The sequence below is a fragment of the Geospiza fortis genome, unplaced genomic scaffold (assembly GCF_000277835.1).
Source record: "Geospiza fortis unplaced genomic scaffold, GeoFor_1.0 scaffold98, whole genome shotgun sequence".
NCBI lineage: Eukaryota > Metazoa > Chordata > Aves > Passeriformes > Thraupidae > Geospiza > Geospiza fortis.
In genome coordinates this window covers 9,405,362-9,417,166 of record NW_005054306.1, presented here as the reverse complement: position 1 = coordinate 9,417,166, position 11,805 = coordinate 9,405,362, and the positions used below count along the sequence as shown (strand labels likewise).

The 11,805-nt window shown below is 35.7% G+C and overlaps 1 protein-coding gene and 1 long non-coding RNA gene across 2 annotated transcripts in view; one reads left to right on the top strand and one right to left on the bottom strand.

Moving 5' to 3' along the window:
• Window positions 1–9,683, bottom strand: part of LOC115949557 — an 11,561-nt gene extending 1,878 nt beyond the window's left edge. Inside the window, exons 1-2 of the long non-coding RNA XR_004082999.1 lie at window positions 9,640–9,683; window positions 1,581–1,605 (exon numbers count right to left, since the gene is read on the bottom strand). This is a non-coding gene — a long non-coding RNA (uncharacterized LOC115949557). The remainder of the gene's footprint in view (window positions 1–1,580; window positions 1,606–9,639) is intronic.
• The window catches only part of TRDN (triadin), a 109,094-nt gene that overhangs the window by 80,641 nt on the left and 16,648 nt on the right, over window positions 1–11,805 (top strand). The gene's annotated exons all lie outside the window — the stretch shown is intronic.

Sequence of the window (11,805 nt, the reverse complement as noted above, 5' to 3'; positions counted from 1 at the left end):
ATTTGTCCCTGGACTACAGTTGCTCAGCAGTGCTGTCTCAGCATCATTAACAATTTACTCTGCCCAAACTGCTTTGTACTCTTTTTGTCTGCCTGTGAAGGAAGAATTAATATACATTTCTTTCAAGATTAGTTTTCCAAGTTTTCCTTATAAAGATTAAAACCTTATGTGGAAAGCTTGATTATTTAAGAACATTAGTTCTGACAGGTACCTTTATTTTTCTACTGGCATTTCTTAAGTCCAAGATAGCATTTTTGATGCAGAATGTCACTGACATATAGTATAATGGATATAGTCTATTCCATGTATTTGATCATTTGTTTGATATTCTTGTATTTTGTTCTATTTCTAATGTTCTTATTCATAGTTTATTTTTTATTGGTAGGAGAAAGGGTTCTATTTTAGTAGAAATTTTAAAATTTGTTTCCACAACTATTTTTTTGACATTAGAGAGTTTGAAATCCTCACTCATGTGTAGGGATTTCAGGGGTACAAATCGGTCACTCTTTCAGCATGGAGCACAAGATTGTCTAAGTTAACTGGATCTACTCTATTTTATTCCCCCTGTGCCATAAGCCTGTTTCCTACTCTTCCTCTGCTTTCCCTGCAATGCTTGCCAGTCACTAGTCTGGCAGATCAAGGAGCTGTTTTGATGAAATGCCTTTTTTGTTTTGCAACTGCTGAAACTGGATTCTTGCATGTCTGTCTTTCTGCACGGCACCTCAGCATGTTGTTGTGCATGCCGAATTAAGAGTGATAAGCATATCTTGGGTATTTAGTCATGAAATGCACTTTTTGTTCCTCACAAACATGTTATCTACTTGTGATGTGATGTGATTTTGTTTTCTTTTTAATCACTTAGAAGTTCATTTTGCTTGCATACCTTTACTCTGTTCTGGTTTTGGTTAAACCACTTGCATTTCACAGTACACCCGGCTCACTACTGGATCATCTTTACAGTTGCTTAATTGGCAACAAAGACAGTGGGAACACAGATGTGGTATTATTCACAATGTGGACTTTCTAAAACCTTAGCACTGAAGCACATTTTTGCCCTATGGAGCTTGTACCACTCTTGTGATACTCTTGTACCACATAGCTGTTTCCAATAACAGCTAGACTGCAAAGGAATGTGGCCATATCAGCTCCTTTCATCAATGTACACTTCTATTTATTGTGTATTTCCATGCCAGGGTCTCAAACCCAGTCTCAAAGCCAATATGAAAGCCAATGTGTTGTAGACAATTTTATTTATCTTATACTGTTGAAAAAATATATGACTTGGAGAAATTCACCAGGATTTCTGACATGCATACATTGCAAGAGAGTATCCCATAGGATAAAACAGTCATCCCGCTTTCTCATTAAAATAATCAGTGAAGCCTCACCTTTTGCACATATGCTCATAAACACCCCCTCCCCCCATAGCCCTAACCAACCCGCTCCCCCCAAGAAACATGAAGAGTCAAGAAATTAAGACAAATTGTGATGAGTATCCATGGGGAATCTTACAGACTGCTTGGTCCTGAAAAGTGTAGACTGGAAATTCATCATGTCTAAAATTTTCTTCCAAGACTTACCTCTTCCTCATTGTCAAGAAATATTCTGTCAAAGAGAAGGGGCCACTGTTATTACACAATATGACAAGAGAAGTTCAAGACTATCAGTATGATACTTGCCATTTAATATCCTTAAAATATGGAGATACTGGTATAAAGGTACATCAATATTGAAAGATCATGCACTATATTACTGGGAAAAAAAAAACAGAAAACAAAAATGCCTAGAACAATAAAGACTACTTTAGAAATTAAAAATGCCTGTATTTGCTGTGGGTGGGCTGTAGCTCTGGAACTAAATACTTGCCCTCTGCTGTTCAGATAGCAAAACGCTTTAGGCTCTTGAACTATTTTTAAGTGTCACTCCTACTTGATTAGACTAGGATGTGTTATGGATATCTCAATGACAGGGAGTAACATTTCAGCTTGTTACATTACATTTACATGGAGACAACTTTGATATAGTTTCCCTGGGGATATATTTAATGAAGTGCAATTAGAAAAAGAAATAAAAATCAGTCATAAAAAATAAGAAATAATATTATTAGCTTGCTGTTTGGAGAAATTCAACATGAAAAACTTTCAACTGAGTTATGGTCTTTCACGTTTGAGAATAAATGCTAAAGGAATATTATTTTTTTTCTATGGAGAGATGCTTTCTGGTGCAAGCTACTCAATAGCCCTGTCCCCAGTGGTAGAAAACAAGCAAGCCAGATATTTGTTTGAGAGAAATACTAAAGCAAAATATGGAAGGCAGTGAGATATTTCTAGTTTTACTTTTTAACCTTTTTACTGCTTGCTGAGGGAAATATTGTACCCCAAAATTTGAAAAGACTCATCTGGATTTTTCTTCAGAGATGGCAGTTAACTGTCCATCAGTTTATCAAAAAAAATCTCTTCATATAATGAAACCCTTGACAACTCATTTGTTTCTGTGGATGGCATAAATGGTGATGATTGAATGAAAAAACTATTTATTTCTCTAATAATATCCTGGGAGAGCTTTGAATGAGTTTTGAAGGAAAGAATTAATGAACAGTTATTTTCAATACATGTATGAGAAAGTGAAAATTAAGTTTGAGTTATTAAAAAGTTTTCTAACTAATTTATTTATGTGCAATTCTTAAAATAAACATTATCTGTCATTTAGAGTTAAATATTGCTTCTTTAAACTTCTATTCAAGAAACCATGAGAGGATACCCATTGATCCCATTTTAACAAGACACTTGTCTATGACTCCACCCCCCCACCCCAAAATCTGTCTATTTTGTCAAACTCTTAAATGCCATTGATCTCTCAAAGGGGATGTTATCAGCACAATCCCAACACCATCCCACAGAGGCAAAACAACTACCCCTTATTCTTGTATCATCCCACTGTGAATCAGAGCCAGATGCTGGCACATGAAGCTGCATCTGTCAACACTCTTATGGCACTTCATTGTAACTTGGCCAAAAAATTTCAAACTACTCACTCTCTTGGAAACAGCTACAGAGGGAATGTGAGGTATTCCGCTTCTGCAGAAAGGAATGGATGTCTTTCTTTGATAGTTCACTGCAAGGCAGTCTGAGGGTCAAAATTATGAGATACAAGAGAAAGCCACAAACCTTGGCTGATGAGTCTAAAAATGCTGAAATTAGTCTAAATCTTCGATTTTAATGGAAACAAGCCAATTTAAACTGTGAAGGCAGAGAAATTAGAGTAACCAAATTATTCTCACAATTGCATTTTGTTTATTGCTACAATTTAGTATTAAAAACATTTCACATAGTTCAGTAAACAAGTGTCAAATAAAGGGTGATTTCAATGGAGGATCATCAAAAGACTCAACTACTTTAGTTTTGAAAAGAAAGCTATTTAGAAAATAAAGGCAAAAGTTAAATGCCAAAGTACCCCTCCTAAACAGCTAATACTAAACAAATAGTTTCCTATTAAAAATGTAAAAATAAGTTTAGCAAGGGACTTTGTAAAATAGTAATTGCATTTAATGACTCACTGTCATAATTGACTTCCAGTTACAATTATTACAGCAGATACAGATGCTACAAAAAGTAAGTTAAAAAATGGAAGCACTCTACAGGCAGCTTGAAGCAGCCTCAAAGTCACAGGCATGGATTCTTGGGAGGGAATGTAACTACCCTGATATCTACTGGAGAAGCAACACAATGAGGCACAAACAGTCCAGGAAGCTCCTGTAAATTGATGACAGCTTCCTGACAGAGGCAGTGGAGGATCCCACAAGGAACGGTGTGCTGGTTGCCTCATAGTGACAAACAGGGAAGGCCTTGTCAGAGATGTGAAGGCTGGGCGGCTGCTTTGGCTGCAGTGACCATCAGATTGTGGAGTTCAGCAATGGGCAGGGAAGAAGCAGGGCAGCAGGTAAGATTGCAACTATGGATTTCAGGACTGATGACCTTAGCCTCTTTAGGGATCTTTTTGGAAGAATCCCATGGCAACAGATCCTGTGGGAAGAGGGGTCCAAGAGACCTGGTTCATATTCAAGGATCACTTCTTCCAGGCTCAAGAATGATGCACCCCAATGTGCAAGAAACCAAAGAGGGCAAGAGACTTGCATGGATGAACATGGAACTCCTGTCATTACTCAAGTGTAAGCAGGAAATACACAGGAGATGGAAGCAGGGTCGTGCCACTTGGAATGAATACAGGGAGTTTATCAGAGTAAGTTGGAGGCAAGGCTCTATCATAGAGCTGCTTAAAGTAAACTAGACAGCCAACAGCATCTTAAATGCCAACCATTTCAGCAAAGCAGGAACTTGCAACCTACATAGGTTTCAAGTGAACATTTGCCTTTGATGAAACATGATAACCAACAATCTTCTCCTTCAGTCAGTTTTATAAGCCCAGGTAATATAACTCTAAAATTATAAGTGAGCTAATGAATCTGTTATCTTTAGAATATAATTTAAAAATTCTTAGGGAAGTTAGGCACCATAGATTGAATCTCTCTCAACTTTAACAACGAGGAAAATAGCTGACATCTATCTATTGTGCCTTTAAACACTTCCTAATGCCGAATACACTGAAACATCATAAAGAAGAAAAAAATGTTCTGAAGGGCTTCCTGCATTTTTTGTTAAAAATGAAAAACCTGTATCTCTATTATGAAGCTAGAAGTTACTCTTCTCATCCCAGTATAGAATTCTATGCTGTCTCTGCTGGAAAATGAGGAGGATAAATTTCAACCACAGTAATGGTACCAGTTTACCATATCACATAGATAAAAAGAGCATAGAAAGGATCCAAAAGTACTTTGACAAGATACATTCCATCATGAAACATTTCAGCGTAGCAAGAATTCCTCATCTCTTCTGGTCTGAGAACATCAAATGCAGTAGACAGAAGAGTGCTTAGCTTTGGCCTAGCAACACATCCCTGCCTTGTTTTATGCCCACCTACTTATGCATCTCATCCTCAGCCATTGGGACTGTAAGCTGTGGCAGATCTATTCCTTTCACCATTCTTTCTTCAAGCGCAACTTTCTTTTGATACCAGCTTTCTTCCTGCATCTATCTGCACTGTCAAAAAGATATTTTACTTATGACATATACCTATAATGAGTCAAAAACTACTTTTATTTTTTCTTCATCAGGAACCCCAATTCCTCCCTCTGACAATTCACCTTCCTTCCTATTGTTTCACTTTGTCATTCAATACACCCAGTATTATCTGACAAAGTAAATAACAGAGATTTCAAAAGGTCTTCAATGCCCACACACGTTATACCTAGACAGTTTTTTTAAATTAGGTTTAAAACCAAAATTCTTCCTGTATGTGAGATTTATTAATACAATTTTTGGTGGTTTGGGGAGCAATGTGTTACCAACAGTATCTACAGTGTGAAAAACCATGCATGGCTCTTTTAGTCCTGGAATATTTTGGTGGCATGAAGCATCATCTTTATGGACAACTGCAAAATAAAATGTTTGCAATTCATTGCACCTCATTTAGATACCCAAAAGTTAATCGCCCAGCTTTAACCTTTAACTGTCTTTATAGCCAGTGGTATGAAATGAAGGCCTCCAGAGGACAATTTCATCCTAAGAAAGATGCCTAAGATAGAAAAGATGAATCACCCTTTGAAGGTACCAATTTCTCTCCATTGACTATAAATGGATCCCATGGGTGACTTATCTAGATATAACTGTCTGAAAGTTAACTTTTAAGTGTCTGGTAGTGAGACAGCCTACATACATTCAAGGAATATGCTGCAAATGTGCAAGCAAGAATTTTGTTCAAAGGAAGACTTGAAATGACAAGTTTTCTATAAAATTTGAAATTATGTTATCAGGAGCAATTGTTGATGTAATCAAGGAAACAGTGGTGCCACTTGGAAAAAAATGCATTCCAGTTGCTATAGTGTTTTGGGAGTGAGTGATAGGGGAAAAGAAGAAATGGAGAGAGAAATATTTTCTTGAATAAATGTGGAATATATTCCCTATCCAAATGATTCAAACAAAAGAAACCTAAACAATTTTTGCATCAGAACAAAAGCTCAGCCTTTAGAGCTTCCACTTTCATAGAATTTAGGATTTCGAATTTTAGTTGTCATCTGCCCACAATGTTCAATATTTTTTGGTTTTTTTTTTAATTTCTGTTAGATCCATTTATATGTTCAATGGAAAGACATGGTAAGTTAAGTCATTTACCCAAAAATCATGGAGGATGCCTTGAGCACCAGGGTTAAAACTCATGACAGTGAAACCCAGGACCCTTTGTTCTACAAATAACTTCTTTAAAGCATAGAGCATCTTCCCTGGCAAAACTAAAGGGGAAGAAGAATCAGTAGCTATCAGAGCATTATTGGTTTAAAATAATCATGATCTCCAGTATTGCAGATTTCTCTTCCAGTGTTTCTCATAACTACAGCCATGGAACTTAGCTCCCAGTGATTTCAGTGGGAGTGAATAAACAGGAGTTAGGAGCCAACACCTCTGCAGCTATGGGCCCTCCTCTGATATTTAATCTAATAAAATCTCTCAGTTCTTTTCCCTCTAACTTCAGACTGCATTATTGAAATTTTAAGTTCTGAAAAATGGCTATGGATTCACTGTCTTAAGTGACTGTCAAGTATAGACAAGACAGGTAACATAATCATTAATTCCTTGTTCACCTCATTGTAGCAAAAAGATTCAGAGATATGAGAAACTTTGTGGCTTGGGGATAGAGATACTTGGATTTAGTTTGACTTCCAGTGATTTCTATATTAAGTATATTCATTATCCACAAATATCTGTAATTGAGAGAGATTATCAAAATTTGTAATTTTATCTGTAATTTTATCCATGTTAGGCTGTTTTTGTTTTGAAAGAACTGGCATATGCACTCTTTCTTGAAGACAACATAAAGCATTATCATTTTTGTAGCTATCACTTATAGCTTTTCTGACTCAAGCACTGAATGTTTCTTAGATGTAGCTGGACTAAGGATGGTTGAAAATATTATATGTACAGATAAACCAAATGCAAAGAACAGAAATTACTAAGCAGTGCTCACATGGCATAGTCAGTGTCTATTACTTTTCATCATAACAGCTTATAAGGTCCCTCTGTTCTGTTTAATTGTTAGCTGCAAGTATTTAGTTGCAGAGTTTTTTGTTTTAATTGGATATTTCATATTGTGAAAAAAAAAAAGCATCTATGCCAACTCCTGATATTCATGTTAATTATGCTAGGGGTCACTGTATATGATACCAATTTATTAAAGGTTATTTCGGCAGAGAAAGACTGAATATGTCTTTTCATTTTGTAATCTGCCTCTTCAGTCCTTTTGTACTACACTATGCTTATAATAACCCATCATTACCACACAATAACCCATAATTTCCACTGTCCTGGTACGTAGTTCTTTGAGATCCATCTTTTATTTCTAGACATAACATGTAGGTTTATTTTTACCTGCTAACTGCCTGTGATAAATAATGTGAGGAAGTGAAGGCAGCAAATTCAATTTTCAATGTTTTCAATTCAATTTTATTTTAATGTCAGGAAAGACTGTGTGACTTCTTAACGTCTAATGACAAAACTTAATGCTTAGCTCTTAACTCCTAAATGACTTCAGTCTTCTGAACATAAAAATTAGAACAGTTTTCACAAATATGGATTGAGCTAAAGAGGGATTTTGTGGTAAAAAAGCTATGTAAGGGAGCTCTCACAGATATACTTTTGTATAAACTGAAAACTCTGTCACGCAGCTAAAATACATTGCATGTATTCCTAGACCCATAGTATCCGCTTTAAATTAAAACAGAAAAAAAACCCCGAAACACCAATAGCTCTGCCCACACCTGTCTTGCCTGCCTCATTTGTATGCTTGTTATGCACACTTGCATTGTGTGAGATACAAATGCACAGGAAAAAAACATATATATATCAAACAAATTCCCAGCTGTGACATTAATTGGATTTGGTGTCTGAGTAAAAACACAGCAACCGATGTTCACACAATCTCCAGGAGTGTGCAACAATGATTCTCACACCTGTTTAATCACCAAATCAAGTATTTTCTGTTCAGAAACATCACTAAACCATGGTAGGAATTTGGAAATAGGTGATCTTCAAGGTCCCTTCGAACCCTAACCTTTCTCTGATTCATTCTAAATAAATATTGTTATGTTTTTATATGTTCATGCATGCACATGTATACAGCATATATTATATTATCACTAAATAGAAACATATATAAGAATCCATTATCAACAACAAATGATGAACTCAAATCTTTATGCATTAAAAATAGAAGTCTATCAAGTTGCTGCTACTTATGTTTGGTGCCTTGAGAAGAGAAATTTAATCCTTCCCCTTACTCCCTTTCAAAAGAGCATTTAGAATATCAGTCTACTTCCTTCCTTCCTTCCTACACCCTCAGTTTTAACCTACTGGTCCTTGCTTTCAACTTAATAGATGGATGGACTCCCAGGGTTGTTAGGTTATTTGTATAGGCCTGGTTTCATTGCCTGTGTGTTAGGGGAGTATCTCACAATAATGTACTTTACTCTAAGTTAGAATCTATGTAGAGTTCCAAAATTATTTGTGTTTTTTTAACGGATTTCAAATACACAGATATAGTGGAACATAGCTAGCTTTGTTATTACCCATGTAATCTCTCCTTTTCTTCTTTTCTTATGCATCATAAAAGAAACTGCCTGATAGTGTGACAACACTAAAATTTAAAAGATTGCATTGCTACTGGTAATCACTGCATATACTGTAGTGTAGGTTTTTCTTAAATAATATCATCAGCCTTATGCAAAATCAGAGTTTCACTTTATGTTGGGCAATTAACCATTTAATAGAGAGCCACATTCTGAGTGCAATTAAAAAACTGAAATATATCTTGGCTACTAAAATATACTTTCTTAAAACTCTAATTTTATTATCCATTAATTCCATCCTCCTTTGCCAAAAAAATTTTGTTTCAAATAGGTCATTAAAATCCTGTTTAGCATTTTTTTTCCCATTTGATGTAACTTTGTTATGTGGCCATATCTAGACTACTAAATCAAACTCAACTCAACTATTCTCTCTCTGAATGTGATTTTTTCACTCCTAGAGACAGCCACATCGAGTACACTTCCTCAAGGTCAAAATGGGTTGGATGTATCTCAGCTATCTCTTGGGAGTGGTCCCTGGCCCCTGCCAATTCCTGAATAGAGCCAATTATTTTTTTGAGACACTGCTGCTTGGCACAAGTCAAAGTTGTCAAGGCTATCCAAAAACATGTTGCAGGATATGTATATCTGAATTCCAGAGCCCAGTAATGTTCCCAGGCCCCATTTAATTGCCAGTGTGCACGAAATCCTTGTGTCACACTGTGTTCCTTAGGAAAGAACGCCTATATGGGGCATCAGTATTTTATTTCAAGTAATACATTCCAGAAAATGAGCATTTGCATTGTTCAGTACAGTTACATAATCTCACCTCTTGATCCTCAGCTGTTCTTTCTTAGTGAAAAAACAGTTTGCTCCTTTCATGAACACATAATAAGCAGAGAAACCTTTCCCCAGAACAGTCACAGCCTAATGTCTGGAGAGTAATGACTGAAATCTGGGGAGAGACTCACCTTTAACTTGTAGCAACTGACACATCAAAACGGGAAGCCTGGGCAGAAGAGTTGGACTCCATTACGTTTTCAGTCCGCTAAAAGCATATTTGGCAGTCTTGCCTCATTCTGCTGATCCATGCCTTGTTCCAGCATTCATTAAACATTTGATTGGAATTTACTTTCATAACAAATGACTCTGCAAAGACAATTACTTTATTTGAATTATTTTTACTATCACTAGAGAATGATGTCATATATGAGCAGAATGAGATTTATCTGAGAACATTTTGCTGCACAGAGAAACTGTAACAAAGTATTGGTGCTGTTGGACCATAGGATTCATATAATATAATAATAATAATAATAATAATAATAATAATAATAATTATTATTATTATTATTATTATTATTATTATTATTTCAAGTATTTAATATTTTTATTTAGAAAGATATATTTAGATAATTTGTTAAGGTTGCTGCAGACAAGTTGAACTCAGAAGATCAGGAAAGAAGGAAAACTCATATAATTTGATATTATCATAAATTAATTTATACACAATATTTAAATATGACATTTTTGACACACATAGAAAGACATTTCCTAGATTGAGAAAAGTAAGGTAATTACAGTTTGTCTTGTATTCCTTATCATGCAATAAAAAAAATCTAAAATATTAATAAACCAAATCAGGATTAAGTTCTTCAGGACATCTCAATCAATTTGATAAAAACTGATGACGGAAGTTTCCCAGAGCTTGAGGACTGTAACTGATTTTCAATGAAGTATTCATGTTACCTGGTTAGAGTCTTAAACCTTCTACTCATCCTTGCAGCCTGTTTCTTTCTTTTGAGTCTGTGGAGGAAGGTACTCATGTCTTGATGTGACACTTTTTATTCTGGCTAGATCATTCCCATGAGCCTAAATCCAAAACATTTCACTCTTTCTGTTTTCATCAGAAGTAATTTGTTGTCAGCTTTTTACAATATCATATATGAAGGAGATACCTAAAGCACAGCTGCATGGACAGATGACACATGGAAATGTTATGGATCAACTCTAGGGACAGACTGGCATAGAAATGCATGGACATTTTTGTGCTTGCAATTACATCTTTTGGAGAAATCAAAGCTTACTTTATTTTTTTTTAAGCAGCTTAAATGAACCTTAGTGGGTTATCTCCTAGCAGTAAAATGGAGGCTATGTTGGAAATGAGAAGCAAATAACTATGCAGTGCTTTTTGTGGCTGCATTTTTAAAGCTGCGAGATAAGTGTATGTCCAGAAATAATAGTGGTAATCTGGATAACAACTTCTTGTAATTCATGGACTAATCTGATTGTCCACTGAGAGCATTAAATACATCCTGCTGTCCTCTCATTTACATCATGGATATGTGTCCAACTGGCCACTGCCAGAGTCAAGATAGTAGACATCATTAATACGAATGGTCTGATCTGTTGAAGCCAATTCCTCATTTCTATTTATCAGTCTGTACTACAGAAAACCACTTGTGCTTTATAACTTAAAGAAGAGAGAAGAAGGAAAAGAAAAGAAATTTGACTTAGGTTATCCCCTTTAACATATTTCATCAAAAGAATGGATAAAATATTTATTCATTTACTGTCCTTTACATTCCCATCAAAGTGAATAGAGGGACATTTAATAAGACATGGAAACATTAAAGAAGCCTTTTATCAGAGTGGATGGGAACCTGCTCAGAACAAACATTTTGGCCTAAGGGAAAGTTTTTGATCTGTGAAGCTTAGACTTAAAACACTCTCATATTGGATCATGCGGTCAATTTGCATGAAATAAATGATTTGCTTAAAACTTGTAAAGCTATAAAATAGAACTTGACAAGTCATTAGCAATAAGTGGTATCATACTGGCATTATGCGCACACTGGTTCTATCATTAGAAAACTGCTGCCACAGCAAAGCACAGGGAGATAATGGGGCCAGCCTACAATTTGACCTAGAGGAGTTAGATCATTGCCCCACACTGTAGATACCACTCTGCAGTCCAAATTATCGACTATCCTTCATCATTACTCATCTACTCAACATTCTGAGCCACTGCCCTTTATCCTTTTTCACACAAAATATTCACCCAAGTTATAAAAATTATCACTTTCTCTAACTGGGGAATAGGTGGTCTAGTTCTGGAAAGGAAAAAAAAAGGAAAA